The 20503-nt window shown below is 42.3% G+C and overlaps 1 pseudogene across 1 annotated transcript; it reads left to right on the top strand.

The window, feature by feature from the left end:
• Positions 1 to 891: 891 nt before the first annotated feature.
• Positions 892 to 2843, top strand: LOC308248318 (phosphatidylinositol 3-kinase regulatory subunit beta-like; annotated as a pseudogene). Its single transcript has 2 exons — positions 892 to 978; positions 2016 to 2843. The product of its transcript is annotated as a phosphatidylinositol 3-kinase regulatory subunit beta-like (transcript).
• Positions 2844 to 20503: the final 17660 nt, after the last annotated feature.

The raw sequence follows: 20503 nt of genomic DNA, 5'->3' as shown, positions 1-20503 counted from the left end.
TTCCTTATATTATTACTTTTGTTATTTAGCATTTGGCACCTGGTACTTTCTACCAGTTGCCCTTCCTGTTCTTAGTCTTGCATGTACATGTACAGACACACACAATCTCCATTCTCAGCAAGAGTACAAGCTTCTCGAGGGAATGTGCTGTGCTTTACACATCCTTACACCCCTAGAGCTTAGCATAAACATTTGAGAAGACGTGTGCTAAGCAGTGGGCTGAGGTTTTGGTTAAAATTCTGGTTTTAATACTGACCCTGCTGGAAAGCAGTTCACAGTCTAAAATTGAAAACACACATGTAATTACAAAGCAATGTGAAAGACAGAAGGGACATACACAATAGCTATGGGAGCCGATATGAAAAACACATGTAACACATCCTGGAGAGACGGAATGGGAGGAGTGTGAGATCAGGGGGAGTCTTAAAGGATGCACAGAAATTACCGCTGGTAACTGAGTGTGATGAGGAGAGGGGGCACTGTAGAGAATCACTGAATGAAGAAAAAAAAAAAGCATGGGGGAGGGTCACAGAGCATGGGGCTCATCTGTACTGGGCACACTCTTGGGAAAAAAAGTTTTTGACTTAATAGTAGAGTGATTATTCATCCTTTCATACAATCAACCAATCTAGAATAGTATGTCTCATTAGAAGGTAAATTTCAGTATTTATCCAGATTCTCAACTGTGAAAAATACCAATTCTAGATACTGCATTTGTTGCTTGAGAACAAAAAAAAACAACAACAACAAAAAAGGAGCCACTTTCAGAACCATAATCTTTTATCTAATAAATAAACCTATCTACCATCTTTAGTTGCTACAGCATGAAAGTTGTAGCAGACTCTAATATTATTTACTCAAAGCAACTTGGTTATCTGTTTTGTAATCTGCATGTCCTGTAGAAGTCCTTTTCCTGGGGTTCATGGGTTTCAAGAGGTCCAAGAACTCAAATGGGAAAAACGGACACTTCATTCAACAGTAAGTGAAACTTAGCATTTCTTTTATTATAAAGATAGGCACCAAGCCATACTACTATTGGCAGTACCCATGACTGATCATCAATAGAAATCACATATGTTTTCTATTAACAATTAGTGCAGCTATATCAAATATCCTTTACTTTTATTATGACTTTGAATCACTGCCAGAATCTTGTTATTGTGAGAATAAAGAATCATGTTCTTTACTGTGTCATAAATATCTTAAAATGTTTTGATAAATGTAAGCTATATAATTGGTAACCTTCAAAATCCTATGTATGTCATCTATATATACAAAAAGCCAGCTACCATAACTACCAGAACACCAGGGCCCCTGGTCCAGGCTGGCCGCCCCCCCCCCCCCCCCCCCCCCCCCCCCCGCCAGGGAGCGGTTAGGGGCGCCCCTAGCGGGAAAGTAGAAGGAATAGAGGGGGAGGTCTTAAGGGTCTGCGGGGTTGGGGTGGTCGGCCAGAGTAGGTTTGGAGTGTGCTGGGAAAGGAAGAGGAAGATCCTATTGGAAAACGACTCAGCACAGTACCTTTCTCATTGCGAACCAGGATGGCGCCGCCGTGGACTGAATGGGCTGTTGTTTCATGAGTGCGCTTAGGACCGGCATGCTCATGGCAGCGGCAGTACTCCTGGAACTTCACTGATTCCAAATAGTAAACAGCCATCAATGTCAAAGAACAGAAAAATCCTCTCCAACTAGAGGGCCTGGACTTGCAATGTGACGGAAGGAAACACCATTTAAGGAGGAGCTAGAAAAGCCGGAAGTATGCGACCAGAGGATTGTGGGATTGTGGGATTGTGGAGGACGCCTGGGCGCCTATGGCTAGCATGTGAGCCTGTGACTGCCGCGTGTACAGTCACCCCTGTAGTCCTCAGTCTCACAGTATTTGGACGTGACTTCTGGCGGGAAATTATTTCTGTTGAGGTTTGCTGTTGCCTTGCGGCGAGGAAGATCAGAATTAAACATTTCTTTTCTTACTTTGGTTTGAAGCGGAGGGCAAGAGCCTGGAGAATGACCAGCTCTAGGAGGAGTACACACGCACCTCCCAGGAACTGCAGATGAAGCCTTCAATGAGACCATCAAGATCTTGGAAGAGCAGAGCCAGACTCAAGAGAAGTGCAGCAAGGAGTATCTGGAGCGCTTCCGGCGTGAGGGCAATGAAAAAGATACAGAGGATCCTGCTGAACCCAGAACAGGCTCAAGTCTTGCATCGCCGAGATCCACGAGAGCCACATGAAGCTGGAACAGGAGCTGCGGACACAGGCCTTGGACAACCGGGAGATCGATAAGAGTATGAACAGCCTGAAGCCAGTCCTCATGCAGCTGCGCAAGATCCAAGACCAGCAGCTGGTATAGCTCACCAGAAAGACGCCTGGCAAAGAAAATCAACGAGTGGTTGAGAATCACAAATAAGCCTGAAGACCAGTATACACTGATGGAGAATGAGGATGACCGCCCCCACCATAAGGAACGAACCTGGTATGTGGGCAAGATCAACCGCAGGCAGGCTGAGGAAATGCTGAACAGCAAGCGGGATGGTACCTTCCTCATCCATGAGAGCAGCCAGCGGGGCTGCTATGCCTGCTCCGTGGTGGCGAGCGAACGGCGATACCAAGCACTGTGCCATCTACCGCACGGCCACTGGCTTGGGTTTGGCGGAGCCCTACAACCCGTAAGGGTCTGTGAAGGAGCTGGTGCTGCATTACCAGCACACCTCCCTCGTGCAACACAACGATGCACTTACCGTCACACTGGCACATCCCGTGCGAGCCCTGGGCCCCGGGCGCCCCCCACAGCCCACTGACTCATACAGAGCAGGACTCCATCTTTCTGTCTGGCTCTCTTCTTTGTGAATCTTTCTCTGTCTCAATCTCTCTTTTGCTTTCTCTGCATTTTTCTCTTCCTGTCTCTCTTTCTATCCCCATTTCCGTCCTCTCTGTCTCTCTCAGTCTTTGTACCTCTAAGTCTTTGTTAGAGGAGCATACCTCCTCCACCCCATGCCCCCTTTCCCCATGGGCACTGCCCTCCCCTGGCTCTGGCTGTCCCCATCAGTTCCTACAGTTCCCCCAAGCTCCCCCTGCCTGTACCTGCCATGTTTACAAAGCCCCCTGGGGTGCTCATCCTTAGCCTGGTGCCCTAATTTTTAAGCCATAGACCTGGGGTCAGGGCAGGAAGAAGGCAGGAAGGAACTTCGCTGGGCCACTTCCAAGAACCTCAGCTGTGACATTTGGGGCAGACCCAATTTCCCCTCCAAACCCTGAAGTGAAACCCGTACTAGTTACCCCTACATGGAGCTGCTGCCCAGAAGCCCTCCTCCCCGCAAAGCAGAATCATTAAAAATAACTCAAGAGCTGGGCCCTATCAGACCCCAGGCTTCCCAGGAACCCAGGCTGCTGCAGGTACTGCTGGGCCAGCCAAGATGCACCGCTGCCCACAGCACCTCTGCTCAATGCAGTTTCAAGGCTTCTCCTTGATCATGTTGGGTTCTGATTTTGTTTCCTTGACTGTAAACCCATTTTCTCCTCTTTTGGGACAAGAACCCCGGTTTTCTATGCTGCCATGGACCCCCCTCCTGCCTGCCCAGCTAGGCTGGCAGGTGGGTTTTGAATGGTATGGATACTGAGGTGGATATAAAACATTGAACTCAAAAAAAAAAAAAAAAAAAAGGAAAATGGGATAGTGACAAATAAGAAACTTTGGAGACAGTGAAGGGCAGTTTGTCCAGACTGTTGAGAGCTAAGAATTGGAGTTTAATTGGGATAGAAATCCTGCAAATAGCACCTGATGCCTGAAATCTGAGCACTCTACTTTTAGGTTTTCCAGTTCAAGTTTTTGGAGACTGCCTATTAAAACATTCCTGGTTGGAAAGTGTTTGTATAGAAACCCATAAGTATTAAGTATTTGCTGTGTTTACCATGCTAAGCTCTCTGTAAGAAATATGGAATAATGTTAAATGCCTCATGTTCTCAAGAAGCTTGACTTTTAAAATAAAAAATAAAGAAAAAATATAGATATTAAAAATAAAAAAAGAAGAAGCTTGAGTTTTAGGGGCGAAATCAGCCAGGCAGGCAAGCGGTTAGGGGCAATCAGGCAGGCAGGCAAGTGGTTAGGAGTCAGCGGTCCCGGATTGAGAAAAGCTGAAGGCTGGACTGAGGGACACCCCCACCCTGTGCATGAATTTTGTGCACCGGGCCTCTAGTTTTATACATATAAAACATTATGCTAATGAAACAGGAATTTTAGGGGAATTATAGGCAGGCTTAGGGAATTTTTAGAATTGGAGTCCATGGAAAAACACGGCTACAAATTGGGAGAAGGTACATCTCCATAACACAAGGAAGCCAGGTGCAGGGAGCAGCAACAGTTGCATTTACATAAGACAGGGGGGCTGGAAGTAGCCAAAAAGGTCTATATTTACAAAATAAAGAAGAAGGAAGAAAGCCAAAAAGAAAAGAACTATGAGGAAGGAGGGGGGGAGAACCTCACATGTCCCATGTAAGGTTTGATCTTTGAGCTCAGGAGTTACTATAGTAGCCAGTCTAAGGGAATAATGACCAATCAGAGGGGATATCAAGGCAGCAGGATCTGCAGCCTTTATAAGCCATAGGGGAAAAGAACTCACTGAGACCCTTTCCCCCTCCCCATGTGGGAGTCCATTCTGTGGGACTCTTTCCCTCCCCCCATGTGGGAGTCTGTACCTGTTCTTCAATAAATCTCCACCATTGCTATACCAGTTTCTGTCTGTGGATTCATTCTTCGATTCTGGCGGACAAAGAATCCGGGTTCCAGTCCAAAAATTCTGTTTCACTAAGAAGTAAGACATAGGCTTAATCAAGAATACTAAGGGCTCAATGTGCCAATGAGATAAAATAAAATTTAATTTTTAAAAATAATAAAAGAAGATGTCAAGAGAATCCTTTGGGAATCATCTCTTTTGTTTGCTTGTTTTTATTTCCTTGTTGTTTGACCCTTCCCAAAAATTTGAGGGAAAGGGAAAGTCAAATGTGGTCTAATACACCCATCTTTATCAAACCCACCTTTGCCCATCTCTAAAGTGTATCTGAGACTTTCAAGCCACCCATAGCCCTCTGAGATAAGATCCCTCATTCATCTGTTATCCAACGTAATTTGTTGACATTTTCTCCACTATTAACTGAGTGCTGAGCATGGGAGCAATTGAATGCTACTTTTCTGCTGTTCCCTCTAGTCTGGCTTTGACTTTGGGGTTGACCTGGTGCTGGTTCTTTGAAGTGCTGTGGCTATCAGATATCTGGTAACTGCAAGGCCACTGACATTCTCATAATGCTGTCTGCTCTTTTTACAACACTTTCTGGTTATATTTTATTTGGCCTTGGAACCTTAAGGTTAGCAACGAGACTATTGCACCTCGTTGCTAACTCCAAAGGGCTTCCATCCTCCATGGATTAAGAAGTATGGATAATATTAGCAGTGCCTTTGGTGCCTCTATAGGCATATTCATCCATATTTAAATACACGTTTTTATGTTTAGCCATTTATTCTAGCTGTGAAATATTTCAACAGCTTATACATTAGCATACTAGCCCGGGCCTTAGGTCTAGAGGAAATTTATGTTGAACATTTTTGATGCCATTATTCACACTATGTGTGAGGCTGAGTAAGACTTTCTCCTGAATCAGAATAATACCAGATTTAGACACCACTGGCTGCACTGCGAGAAATTTTACTATTTTAATTTCATTTATTTTGCAATGTTTTTTTAAAAAAAGTTTAAGCAATGAGTTCAGCATTGCACTTGCAAATATGAATGGTTGTAGCTAAAGAGAACCAGGCTAAAATCTTGGCTCTGTCTTGTGCTAATTTTGTGTCCTTGAATAGACAACCTCATTTAACCTGTTTCCTTGACTATAAAATAACTAATGCTGTGGAGATCAAATGAAGAAATAGAGAATGAAAATTAAATGAAGAAGTGAAGACAGAGCCTGCCATGTAACCGAGGCTCAGTGAAAGAAGGCTCTTATGATAATGATTGTATTCAATGAATAGTGATGTATAATAAAGCTTAACCTCTCAGGTCCCAGATAGAACAGGGGAAATGTGGAGATATTGTTATGCAGGATGAAAAACACACACACACACACAAAAAAAAAAAAAACAAAAAAAAAAACCAAAAAAAAAAACCACAGCACTCAAGCTCATCAATTCCACCTGCTTCATCCTACCAAGTGGTAAAGTAAAGCACAGAGAGGTTAAGGAGTTTCAAGGCAACTTATTCATCGAATGGAAGTGCAAGACAAAAACTATTTCTTCAGCCTAAATTCTATTCTTCAAAGCTTAACACAAAATATCAGGGAGCCAAAGGCAGAACACTTGATCATAAAGTAACAAATTTCCATCTCCTGTGTACAGAGGAAAAGTGCATGGAGTTTTAAGAACAGGGAGTTCATAAAAGAAAGCTCCTCCTTAAAGTATTTTGCTCCCATGGAACATGGAGGCTCTCTCAGATCACAGAGCCGTTGCCTTCTCTTTGCATAAGGGACACAAATTGGATTAAATTTGTGGACTTTTAAATTCAATCTTGCTCCAACCATAAGGCTTTTCCCAAGTCCTCTAGTGTCTCCATCACCAAGCCCTCTTTCCAGACTTAATTCACTCTGTCTGTTCTGTTCCCATATCCTCATTAAACACTCAGCACAAACTAAAGATCCTACAAGCTTTTCTATTTCTTCTATAGGCCCTGATACCCTATTATTGAGATCTATAAATGTAAAGATGCCAATCTGTGATGATATTGTCAACAAAAGGTAATAATTACCTACAATAGCTATTCCCTACAAGGGGCCAGAGAGTGCAACTATCACGCCAGTGTGTAGACCCAGACTGCCTGGAATTGAATCCCTGCTCTCTTGCCACTTGTTAGCTATGTAGCTTTGACAAGTTTTGTAACTTCTCTAAGGCTCAGTTTACCCATTTGTAAAATTGAGTTAATACCACTACGTCACTGGATGTTTACAAAGATTAAGTGAATTACTACCCTGTTTCCCCGAAAATAAGACAGTGTCTTATATTAATTTTTGCCCCCCAAACATGCTAGGTCTTATTTTCAGGGGATGTCTTATATTTCCATGAAGAAGAATACAGTACACATTTATTGTTAAATGAAAATAAAGGAAATTTATTACCTGTATATGGTACGGTAGTAGGGTAGTTGTCAACACAAACCAGACAAACTGTGAATCCTACAGTATCAAGAATTTACTCATTTATTCAATGATAATCATCATGTCATCATCTTCTGGAGCATCATCATAACAATCCAATTCCTGAATTTCCTGGTGAATTTCTTGTGACTCCATTACTTTCAGAATCAGTGGACCAAATCTCTCATGTTTAGCAATAGCACCGTCTTTAAATGAGTACTTCTTGTCAAGGTAGACTGCTCGCAGTGCATTTGCAATGCAACTGTCAGTGATTTTCTCCCATGAATTCTTCACCCAAGTCACAACTTCTTGCAGTTTAGGTTTCACAAAGTTTCCATGCTGATTTCTCTCCATTCTATTTTCAATGTAGTCATTAATTTCCATGCGCAAATTGTCTTTGAATGGCTTGTTTATTGCAATATCAAGAGTCTGGAGATAGGCCGTCATTCCTGCGGGAATCATTATCTGATCTATTTTTCTTTCGTGAAGAAATGTCTTCATGTCTTTAGCGCGGTGAGTGCTGGCTGCATCCCAGACTAGCAGACCTCTTTGGCTCCCTCATATAACAAGCAGCAGCATTAAATCGACCCACTTCCTTATAAATGCTTGTGTGGCCCAGGCTTTTTCAGTTTCAAGAATAAAAACGCCCAAAATACTTTCAATCTTTTCCTTCTTGCCCTTAGAAATGATTAAAGGTGGGATTTTAGTGCCATCCAGACGAATTGCCAAAATACAGGAAACACGTGCACTTTCGTAAGCAGTGGAGGGAATGTACGCTAAGGAGGCACCCCACTGTTCAATTGTTGTTTGAGATGATTGGCCCATAAACACTGCAGTTTCATCCATAGCAATCATGTTGGAAAGATTGTATTTAGAGAAGTCAGCATCATCAATAAAGGACTTGAATGCAAGTGCTCGCTTAATAACTTGAATATCTTCCAACCTAACCAATGTTGTAGATCTTCTTAAAGACAGTTCACTTCGCTGAAGGAAATTATCCAGCCAGTGTTGTGATGCTTTGAAGTCTTCGGGGGCTATGTCAAACTGTGGTGCCATTGCAAGGGCAAATTCTTGAATCTGAGCCCTATTCACAACCAAAGCCTTTGCTCTCCTGTCAACAACCCATTCACAGATCAGATCTTCCAGCTCGGAAAATAATGGTTGCTGACCTGATCCACACTTGCGCTTTTTAGCATTTCCCTTGTCCACTTGTTCAATGAGGTTACCATACTCTGCTCGCCATTTTCGGACCAATCGGATACTCAACATCTTCTCTTTGCAGAAAGCAGTAAGATTTTGGCCCCAAGAGTCTTCCACGATTCCTTTCTTGTACTCCATGGAGTAGCTTTTTCTTTTTGTACTCATTTCTAGGGGTAAAAAAAAGGAATTGGGGTAGGGGGAGGGGGATCACTCAAAATGACACAGGGGGGATCAGAGGGGGGAATCAAAATGGCACAGGAGAATCAGAGGGGGGATTACCATTTTAGTAACCCCTTTTGATCCTCCTGTGTCATTTTGATTGTCCCCTCTGACCCTCCTGTGTCATTTTGATTGTCCCCTCTGATCCTCCTGTGTCATTTTGATTGCCCCCTCTGATCCTCCTGTGTCATTTTAAGTGATGCCCCTCCCCCTACCCCTGTGCCACTGAACACCTTCACCAGACATCTCCCCTACCCCTTTATCAGACATTTACCCCCTGGGGCCTGCCTGGGGACTGTCACTGGGCTTGCTGGGGCCTGGATCTGGGCTGGAGCAAGGTCTGCCACTGACTGAGAACCTTCAGTCATCACGAAGGCGGCCGCGAGCATCAGGTAGTGTCACCAGAGACAGACCAACACTCACCACCTTCGCCGTGTCCTATTTGCTCTAATCCTCCTGTTCTTCTACACGCATCTGCGAAAGTCTCCTCCTCTCTCCCGCCCCGCGCTCACTGCTCACTCCAACCTCCGCTCCACCTCCACACAGCAGTGACGTCAGGACTCCGCATAATGTCACTGGTTGCTAGACGCCAGTTGGGGCGGCCCTAGCGACCAGTTTATGGTAAATTAATTTTCATTCTGAGACAGAGCCTGGGGGCCTTATTTTTGGGGGATGCCTTATATTTCACTCAGAAGGAAACCTGTAAGTAGGTCTTATTTTCGGAGGATGTTTTATTTTCGGGGAAACACGGGTATATGCAAAACACTTAGAGCAGAGTCTGCCACATAATAAGCCCATGTTGATAAACATGGCTATTGTCATTACTTTAAAATTCTGTCCTTCCAAATTTCTTGGAATGAGATAGCCCTTCCTTTTCTGATATTATGTTAATAGAATCTGGAAGCAATTATTTAAATGGACTTGCTTGAGAAATGACAAATTCAGGAACCTTGTATATGTGTGCAGAGGGGTGGCAATTTTACCAGTTTAGACTTTGAAACATTAAGATGAAATATCCAAAATCCTTAAACTAACATTTCTGGCCCTCTTTCATTTTGAACTTGCATAGCTCTTCAGTTCCATATGCCACTGGTCTGGTTTTCAATTACTCTGTAACAAATCACCCCAACAATTAATGGCTTGAAATAACAGCATGGATGTATGGGGCCAGGAATTCTGTTAGGAGTCAGCCAAGTGACTCCAGCATTGACTGGGGTCACTTGGTGGTGTGTAATCAGTGACTAGTCTGGTCTGGAGGGGCCAGGGTGGCTTTGCTCCTGTGACTGGGGCCTTGTTGGATTTGGCTGAGAGGCAGACCTGAGCCCCTCAGCCTCTCCATGTAGCCTCAGGGCTGAGCCACGTGGTTTTTCCCATGAAGTAATCAGGCATCTTCTTTGGTGGCTAGATTCCCCTACCATGAGTATTCCAAGTGGAGTTGCTAGTCTTTTAATACCTGATCCAGCAACTGGTACAGGGTCACTTCCACCATATTATACCCAATTATTCACAGAGACAAAGACTTCGGAAAGGAATGGAGGGGGATATTTACTCCACCTCTCAAAGGAGGAGAGCCAATGACTTTGTGGCCATCATTAGTCTGCCACACTTACCAAACTCAGCCTAGAGTGGTTCATTTACTAGTATAATGCTAAATTCTTGTATAATTTCTCACACTCCTTAGTGTTCAAAGCCTCAATGCCTTTGTACCTCCTAGTCCTCTGTATATGAGCCTCATTTACCTTTCTTCTTCTGGCTCACTTTATCAAATTCCAGTTCAGACATCATCTACTGTTGCCCCACATCCCTAAATAGCCTGTGATTGGATATCACACTGATTGAATGCCTATCTTATCTTTTTACAGATTTTATTGAAATCATCTTTTAATCTGTTTTTCTCACCAGTATATCACCTCTGTGGTAAGGAGAGTACCATATTGTTGTTTTTCTTTTTTGTGTATTTCCAGCATCTAACACAATGCACAGTATACTAATGTGTTCCTTATGTGCATTGTGTCATCACTTTTAATGGATTCACTTGTGAGTTCTACAAAATATTTAAAGAAGAATTAATGCTAGTTCCTCTCAAACTCTTAAATGATGAATGACTGTCATCCCTTTTATTTTGTTAAATAGGCACCAAGATTAGTGTATAAAATAAGTTGACTTGAATTCAAATGACCAAAGCATTTCACCAGGAATATTTGGCTTCCAAACATTTTCAGACACACGAATTTGTAAACTTTCAGTTTTTACAATAAGATAAAAATGTACAATATTCAACAATGAGCTTGGTTTTAGATATCTTTATTCAATTACATTATACATTTTATTTTTCTGTTGAGGGTTGAATTGGCATAGATAGACTAGGAAATAATTTTTTAAACTTAGACAGTACCTGAAAGTCAATAAAAATGATGAAGAAGCTGTCTTGATGCTAACAGAGAAACAGAATTATATATGAGATTTCAAATATAGAAAATTAATCTATATCTGGCTATAGATGTATCTGATCACAATCCAAAAATTAAAATACAACTAAGCCCCAAGCAATTTTCCATCATGTCTAGAATGAAAATACCTTACCAAATTGCTCAATTTGCAAAAATTTTCAGCCAATCTCCTCTTATACCTTCCATCTTTCTGTTTACTCTCTCAGAGCTCTCTTATTGATAGTAGAAAATATCTTCAAAAATACATATGGCAAAAAAATGTGTTTACAATTATTGAGCATTATTATGTTGTAGGCACTGTGTGAAATACCTCATTTATTTTTACAATGACCTTACAAATTACCTGTTGTTTATATTGAGAGAATTCAAGCTTAGAGAGAGTAAGTGACTTGTCCATGGTCACATTGTAAGTGGCAGAGACCAAGTCTCCATAAGTCTAATGACCCTGCTTTGAATCTCTCAAACTTACCTCATAAAGGGACTGAATTCTGGCATTTAACCAAATCTAAATGGCTGTTCTATGGACAGCAATGTTTCCTCTGACATTGCTGAGATAAAAGTCAATGGATTGTATGAAAAATTTTATTCTCCATTAAGCTCTTTCCATTTTATTTGACCATTTCTCAGTGTGTCTCTAATTGTAAACATTTATGAATTATTTATCTATCATTTATTTGTTCATAAGTATCCAAATCCTCTGGGATCTCTTTTACTGGTTTGGTGTGCCCACACTATCAATCTTCTCCAGCAAGCAGTTTTGGGGAGACTAGAGCTGCCTTCTCACCTTACAGGGTGGGGATTATATTGGATCCCTTCCAACCCCATATTTGACAGTAGCCAATGACTAGTATTGCGAGGGTACCTCTACCTCAAGATGGAATAAACTTTAATGTATACTCTATATCCAAGAGGTCCCATCAGAATAAATTTCCTCTTATTTCTGTGGGGCGCAGCTACAGTGTTTTGGACAGTTCAAGCCTTGGACTGATGAGAGGGCACATTCCTCTCGTGGCCATGTGCAAGTCCCAGCTTGGAGGGCAGAGCCCTCCCAGCACAATTATAGCCAACAGCTGTAGTTGTAAGCTTGAACCTATGGTCCGAACACGTGGCCCCATGTGCCTAAGTCCGTGGTCGGCAAACTGCGGCTCGCGAGCCACATGTAGCTCTTTGGCCCCTTGAGTGTGGCTCTTCCACAAAATAGCACGGCCTGGGCGAGTCTATTTTGAAGAAGTGGCGTTAGAAGAAGTTTAAGTTTAAAAAATTTGGCTCTCAAAAGAAATTTCAATTGTTGTACTGTTGATATTTGGCTCTGTTGACTAATGAGTTTGCCGACCACTGGCCTAAGTGATATAGGCTACAAGTAAACAAGGATTCATCAGGTGCATGTAATTGAGGAGGATCAAAACTCACGAGAATGTTGTAAACATCTTGACCTCGTGGCATCTGGCTATAAAATAAAGACACAGCTGTGGGCAGCAGTGCTATCTCTCAGGAAGCAGAGTCCCACTGAAACCCAGCTTTCATTCTCTTGTCTGTCTTTTCTAAGTCTTTCAGCCGCCCCCACTCAGGTTCACCCTTGGCCATGCCAGCGCAGCACACATTTCTACTTCATGGTAGGTTTCCCATGAGAGCATTCACATAAAAAACATTTATAGTTCCCAGCAAACAAAATTACAAGATCAAATGGATTCACTTTTGAGTTCTACAAAATATTTAAAGAAGAATTAATACCAGTCCCTCTCAAAGTCTTTAAAAAAAAATGGAAGAGGAGGAAACACTTCTAAGCTAATTTTATGAGGCCAGCATTACCCTGATACCCAAACCAGAAAAATAAATTACAAGAAAATAAAATTACAAGTAAATATTCCTGATGAACATACATGTTAATATTCTCAATAAAATATTAGCAAACCAAATTCAACAATACATTAAAAAAATGATACACTATGATCAACCGAGAATTTTCCCAGGATGCAAGGATGGTTCACCACTCACAGAGGAAGCAATGTGATGCCACATTAACAACATGCAGAATAAAAAGCATATGATTGTTTCATTAGATACAAAAATAAAAACCTGACAAAATTCAATGTCCATTTATAAATAACAAATGTTGTATAGGATGCATTGAAAGGAAACCCACGTACACTCTTGGAGGAAATTGGAAACTGGTGCAACCACTATAGAAAACAGTAGGAGGTCCCTCACAAAACTGAACATAAAACTACCATATGATTCTGCAATTCCGCTTCTGGGTATTTATCCAAAGGAAATAAAGACACTAACTTGAGAAGATTTCTGCATCCCATGATTACTACAGCACCATCTATAATAATAAAAGCATAATATGCAAATCAACCAAACAGCCAAACAGGAGACTAACCATCCAGATGACCACGCTATGACACGCACTGGTGCCAGACCAGCCAAGGTGGGTGCAATGTGATTGGTCGGTGGGCCCGCCATCATTCCACGATCGCCCGCAGAGGGAGACCCAGGCCACCGGCCAGCGGGGCAATCAAGCATAAGTCCTTGAACTTCAGGAATTTTTTCTCTCTTTCTGCACTTAAATTTCTTAATTTGCTATTTAAAAAAAACAAACAGAAAAACAATTACTTTACTACAAAGCTTTGAACATTAAATATGACACATTCCTAATAATGGCTCTCAATGTTATAATAAATGTCTTAATAATATCATTAGCTCAAGGTGAGTATAGTTCTTGCCCATCTCTAAAGTGTATCAATAAAAACAATAAAGGAAATTTTCAATAGATTCTTGGTCAACATTACAGATGGGTAATATCTTCCAGATCCTAAAAATATATTACTCATACTCCCAATCACCCAACTCAAAACCTTGTAGTACATACCTAGGAAGCTATCAAGTCTTCTTGAAACTTCTCAAAAACATTCTTTCTTTTTCTCCTTCTAGGTTTAACCTCCAGCCTCACTTACTTAAGACAATGGAATACCTCAAGTCTGGAATATTGTAATAACCAAATGAGTTTTTCAAAAATGTCACTTTAGCCGAAACTGGTTTGGCTCAGTGGATAGAGCGTCGGCCTGTGGACTGAAAGGTCCCAGGTTCGATTCCGGTCAAGGGCATGTACCTTGGTTGTGGGCACATCCCCAGTAGGGGGTGTGCAGGAGGCAGCTGATCGATGTTTCTCTCTCATCGATGTTTCTGACTCTCTGTCCCTCTCCCTTCCTCTCTGTAAAATATCAATAAAATATATTTTTTAAAAAATGTCACTTTATTCCTATAATTCCTTTGATCTAACAGGTTTCTATGAGTCTATAGTGCTCATAGAATAAATTCCAGATTCCTTAGGTTGGGATTTAGGGTTCTTGATGATCTCATGACAATCTGCTCTTCCCACTTCATTTCCTACTAGCCCTTGACACTACCCCACGCTTTAGGCCATTGTTCTTCTCACTGTCCCTACACCAGCTCTGAGCTTTTCCTGTTCTGTCTTGACTCATGATGAACAGAATGTCCTCTCTCCTTTGCCACCTCTCTAAAGTTAATCAAGCCTCCAGAGCCCGGTATAAATGTCATTTCTTCCAGAAGACTTTCCTGATCATCCAGACAGGAAAACACTTCTTTTTCTCTATGCAATTCACTATGCAATTGTAGAGTCTATAGTCATGGTTATTTCTGTCTATGACTTTATTGTATTTTCTTGAATTTATTGTTCATAAGGGCAAAACATATGTCTCTTGCAAACTTGATCTTAGAGTACCTATCACACAGGATGGTTAATTTATATTTGTCAAATAATTGCATACATGCAATATATTATTTTTATTCTTTAGTAGCTTTAATCTATCAATGTCCAGATAGGCATCCTATCTAATAAAGATGGAATATGCAAATTGACCATCACTCCATGACAAATATGTTGGCGCCCACAGCCAATAAGGAGGGAATACGCAAATTGATGTGACAAAGATGGCAGCAGCCTGGCCAGGATGCTCCAGGCCTCTGGGCAGCACGCAAGCACAGGTGCAGAGTGGCCAGGGTGGGGTGGGATGTCTGCTATGGGGGGGTGGGGGTGGGCAGGGGGTGAAGGGAGCTACAAGAAGGAGGCAGGGCCAGAACAAAGGTGGAAGGCAGCTCTGGCTGGAGCAAAGACAGAAGGCGGCTCCAGCCAGAGCAAAGGTGGAAGGTGGTGGCCAGAGCGAAGGCCCAGGTCCCGGGTGCCAGAGGGAAGCTGGTGCCGGCAGCCAGGGGAAAGGAAGATTCTTGCACGAATCTTTATGCGTTGGGCCACTAGTAGAGATATAATTTAAAAATTTTAAATTTTAGCCATTACAGTCTATGTATGAAATGTGGATCTTGATTTATTAATTTGGTTATTACTGGTACAGTAATATATATAAAGTAAAAATTAATATTCAAACCAATGTTTGTTATATGCATAAATAAGTAATCAACTCTAAATTAAGGTGTACCTGCTTCATGGATATCTAAAGGTCAAATATTATGCCATTCATTTACAAAGTAGTACTTAATTCCATTTTATTTTTTCAATGTGAAAATAAAACCTTGTTAAAAAAAAAGCCTTAGAATAGAAAAAATGGATTGAAACAGGGGAATACTATAATATTAAAATTCAATGCCTAATAAAAAGTTGCCATTTAAATCCCACTTATGGAATATCAGACTTTCAAGTGCCATCATGGAAATCAGAAAACATCATTGGATAAGAAATTTAGGTTGAGTTCAAAGCCTGCTCTTCCTTTCAAACATTTTTGTTCTCCATAATAAACCTTCAGAGCCAGTTTTATCCTCTACCAAATTTTAAATGTGACTAAGAACAGGCTGTAACATGATGTCTTCTAAGCTGGCCACTCTCATTAGTGTGAGTGTACATGTGGATAAGCCCTAGTGGGCATTTATGTGACACCAAAGAGCTCTACATGACATTCCTCCAGTCAAGATTTGGGGTCTCTCTCCACTGCTTTCTCCTCTTTCTCTGTAGCATTTATTCACACTTGACTCTGTGTTTTAGAAAGTGCACACAAGTCAAGGTTCCAGACATCCCAGGGACTTGAAGAGCTGATCTAATGCCTGTGTTGCAAGATGAAAAACAGAAGAATTCTGTTGAACCTATAAAAAGGATGACATTTTGCCTGGCCCTGAGCTGTTCTCTACAAAATTGAAGCTTTGCAGCTTGGGTCTCTTTGATTTGTGAGCTAGAGAGTATCCTATCTTTCCCATTACTGAATCATAAAAGTTCTCTGCCTCTTCCCAGCTCATTTTATTTAAAAGGAAAAAGAGAAACCGTTTATCTTACAAAATGTGTTTTCTTTCTTTCTTTCTTTTTCATTTTGCACATTGCTGGAATAGATTCTGTGAGGGTTTCATAGAAACATGTAAATGGTCATTTGAAAAGACCTTTGAGTTGGTATCAAGTAAGATAATGTGGGTGAAGAGATTGGAGTAGGTGTCATGAGAACAGAGGATATTGTAGCACTATCTTTGCCTTAACACCTTATTAAAGACCAGAAACTTGTACTCATTGCTTATTTTCATATATAAAATAGCCCTATAGATCCACATAGCACAACTAAGTTAAGATATGGCTTAACCACAACATACTGATTGGTTCAGGAGGGCAGGGGAGCGGCATGAAGGAGACTTCATTGGAAATACCTGTGCATTCCTTTCTCCTCGGACAACATGGAACCTGTCTTAACATCTGAAGATGTAGTTGATTTCCCAGCTGAACTATATCACCTTTAACTTAACCCTTTTCCATAGCTTAATCGTTCCCTGATTTAACAAACATGTGATCAGTGCATTTTATATGTCAGTCAGAATCCTAGCTGCTGGGAATCAATAGCACATTCATACTCCTTCTTCAAGAAGCTCTCAGTCTCCTTATAAACAAAAGATTAGTTAAAAGCGATAAGCACTACAGTATTTAAAATCTTATACTAGAAATATTCCCATTTTTCTACAGATACTAGATAAAACAACATCATTTCCTTTGAAAAGTATGTGTTTCATTAAAAGAAAAACAGAAAAAAAAAGCGTGTCAAACAGTTAATTTTTTAAATGCTATTTCCATGGATTCTGTGATGTGTTATATTTGTGAGCTTTTAAAAAGATTTTTATTGATTTCAGAGAGGAAGGAAGTGGGAGAGAGATAGAGAAACATCAATGATGAGAGAGAATGATTGATTGGCTGCCTCCTGCATGCCCCCCCCCCCCCCCACTCAGAATCAACCCACAACCCAGGCATGTGCCCTGACCTGGAATCAAATCATGACCTCTTGGTTCACAAGTCGGGCTCAACCAATAAGTCACACTGGCCAGGCTATTTGTGAGCTTTTAAAAAAAGTTTCTATTTTATTGTGATTTCTTTTCTCATTTTTGAATAAATATTTACTTCTACACATAATTTGCATTCTTGTTTTTAAAGACTTGTCTCAAAAAACTAGAAGTTTGGGACCCCACATAGCCTTGACCCAGCCCTGCCATAAGGCTGCGCCTGAGATGATGCACAAGGAAGTCACAACACTGGCCTGCCCAGAAGAGGGGTTTGATACGCAGTTGCTATTCCTATGATGATAGCTTTACTGGTTCTCTCAATGCCAGCCTCTCTGGCTCCAGAAAGTTATTTTCCTGCAGAATCAGGGAAAATCACAACATCCTTGACAGTTCTATAAATTGTTTTAGTACCAACTCAGAAGTGCCATTTTACAATTAGTTTTCCTTTTCATTTCACCCAAAATTTATTGTCCAACTTACGTAGTAAGTTTTTAAGAAAGTAAATCTGGAAACCCTGAGGTTATTTGTCCATTGAAAGCATAGCCATTGGGAGGTAGAGTTGGAAACAAATATTCTACGCACATTTTGAGAGTTCCTTTCTCCATTTTGAATTACCTGTTGGAAGAGTTGGGGGAAATGAGTGTGAAATGAACAGTGTTTCATAGTGGGGAAAATTCACAGCTGTTTAATGTCCTCTGTAGTAAGAAGTCCTTGACAGCGACCTCTCTCTTTTTCTCTCCCACAGAAGCTGGAGAACGTATCAGGGTCTCTCAGTGCTTAGAAAGAGAAACAGCCATCCTTTTCATTGGCTCAAATAGCCTAAATGGGGTGAACAAACCCACTGCAGCTGAGTCAGAGGGAAGATCACCATCTGTTAAAGATAAGCAGCCCGCTGTAGCTTTGACACTGAGCCAGCCCGAGATTGAGGACAAGCTTCAGGGAAGGGCTTTTGATCTTGAGTGAATCGCTCTGTGATGGTTGATAAGGGAAATGGAGGATTCCTGAGCAAGGTGGTGACCTTCCTTGGAAGCATTTCTTTCTTTAAAAATACGATTTAGGCCTGTCCACCTATCAATACGTTCTTATCCAGGTTCATTTTAACATGGCCTCATATACTATCTAATAAAAGAGTAATATGCAAATTAACCATCACTCTGCTACACCCACAAAGCCACGCCCACCAGCCAATCTGGAGTGAGTATGCAAATTAACCCAACCAAGATGGCTGCAACCACGAGAGAGCAGGAGGGAGGCTTGGGTTTCCCCGACAATGGAGGAAGCCAAGCTTTCCACACACCCTGGCCGGCCCACTCCAGGCTACAAAGTTTCAATTATAGAAGGTAAATAAATCCCAACAAAAATGGCGGCAGCCACTGAGCTGGAGAGAGCAGGAGTCTAGGGTTGCCCCCGGCAATGGAGGAAGCCAAGCTCCCGCAGCCCTGACCTGCCTTGGCCTCCACTCAAGGCTACAAAGTTTCAATTATAGAAGATAAATAAATCCCAACAGAAATGGCTGCCACCACGGAGCAAGCAGAAAGCTTGCCTCTGCTCCAGGCTACAAAGTTTCAATTGTAGAAGATAAATAAACCCCAGATACCAGGGCCTCCGCTTGGGTCACCGAGGGGCGTGGCCAGCCTGCAAACCACCACAGGCCCCTCGCCCAGGCTGCCCCATGCCCCAAGGGAACCCCCACCCTGATCTGGAACACCCTTCAGGGCAAAGCAGCCGGCCCCCACCCGTGCCCCAGGCCTCTATCCTATCTAATAAAAGAGTAATATGCAGATTGACCATCACTCCAACACACAAGATGGCTGTCCCCATGTGATCAAAGATGGCTGCCCCCATGTGGACACAAGATGGCCACCACAAGATGGCTAGCAGGTGAGGGCAGTTGGGAGGGACCAGGCCTGCAAGGGAGGGCAGTTGGGGGCGATCAAGCCTGCAGGGGAGGGCAGTAGGGGTGACCAGTCCGGCAGAGGAGGGAAGTTGGGGGTGACCGGGCCTGCAGGGAAGGGCAGTTAGGGGCAAACAGGCTTGCAGGGGAGCAGTTAGGCTGGCAGGAGAGTGGTTAGGGGGTGATCAGGCTGTCAGGCAGAAGCAGTTAGGGGCAATCAGGAAGGCAGGCAGGTGAGCAGTTGGGAGCCAGCATTCCTGGATTGTGAGAGGGATGTCCGACTGCCCGTTTAGGCCCGATCCTGGTGGGATCGGGCCTAAACGGGCAGTCGGACATCCCTCAAGGAGTCCCAGATTGGAGAGGGTACAGGCTGGGCTGAGGGACACCCCCTCCGCCCCCGCACGAATTTCGTGCACCAGGCCTCTAGTTTTTAATAATTGTGTGAGATATTTGGGGCCCAAGGAATTTGGGGAGGGTCTGTAGAAGAGAAGCATTGGAGCACAAGAGGACTGCAGAGAAGACAGCTGGCTGCAGAGCCACACTAGCTGCGTTCAAACCCTCCCTGCTTAGCTCCGTGACCTCAGACAAGCTCCTGGACCTCTACAAGACTCAGTTTCCTGACCTGGAGACACTAAATTAATGATATCTACCTCATCAGATTGCTGCTGAGGGTCAAATGAGGTGATCTCCATAAAGATATTAGCTTAATTCCTAGCAGACAGTCAGGACTCCATAAAAGCCAATGCCCCATTAAACTTGAACTCACCATTTCCAGTGTCCTCTAGTATACGGACTTCAGCCTCAAGGATTTGTGTGTGTGTGTGTGTGTGTGTGTGTGTGTGTGTGTGTGGTTTCCAGTAGCAGTTAGGAGGAAATAAAGAACATTGACAACATCTCCCTATTAATTTAAGAGTGTGTTTTTTCTAATAAAAATCTGGACAGTCCCTAGAAATGGTGACGACCCATGGACCCTCCTAAGAAAGTTAAACTCTGGCTTTGTTTCTGGGCAGCTGGCCAGAAGCAACCAACACACCTGTTCAAAATCTGAATTCCACTTCAAAAACAGATGCAACATGAAGATCATGTATCATAGAAATGTATAATTCCAACTTACAAATCTTATTAACCAATGTCACCCCAATAAATTTAATTTAAAAAAAAAATAACAGAAAGAGATCCAAGCAAACGGGCCTACTTCATTAATCCAAATTTGAAATAAGAATTATAAATTGTCAGGTTCTTCGCTGAGCCTGTAGCTTTTAATTATCTGTTCCCCATGGTACAATAAG

Source organism: Plecotus auritus (genome assembly GCF_963455305.1).
Source record: "Plecotus auritus genome assembly, chromosome: 5".
NCBI lineage: Eukaryota > Metazoa > Chordata > Mammalia > Chiroptera > Vespertilionidae > Plecotus > Plecotus auritus.
Note: the sequence above shows the minus strand (reverse complement) of the source record. Positions and strands in the feature narration are given on the sequence as shown.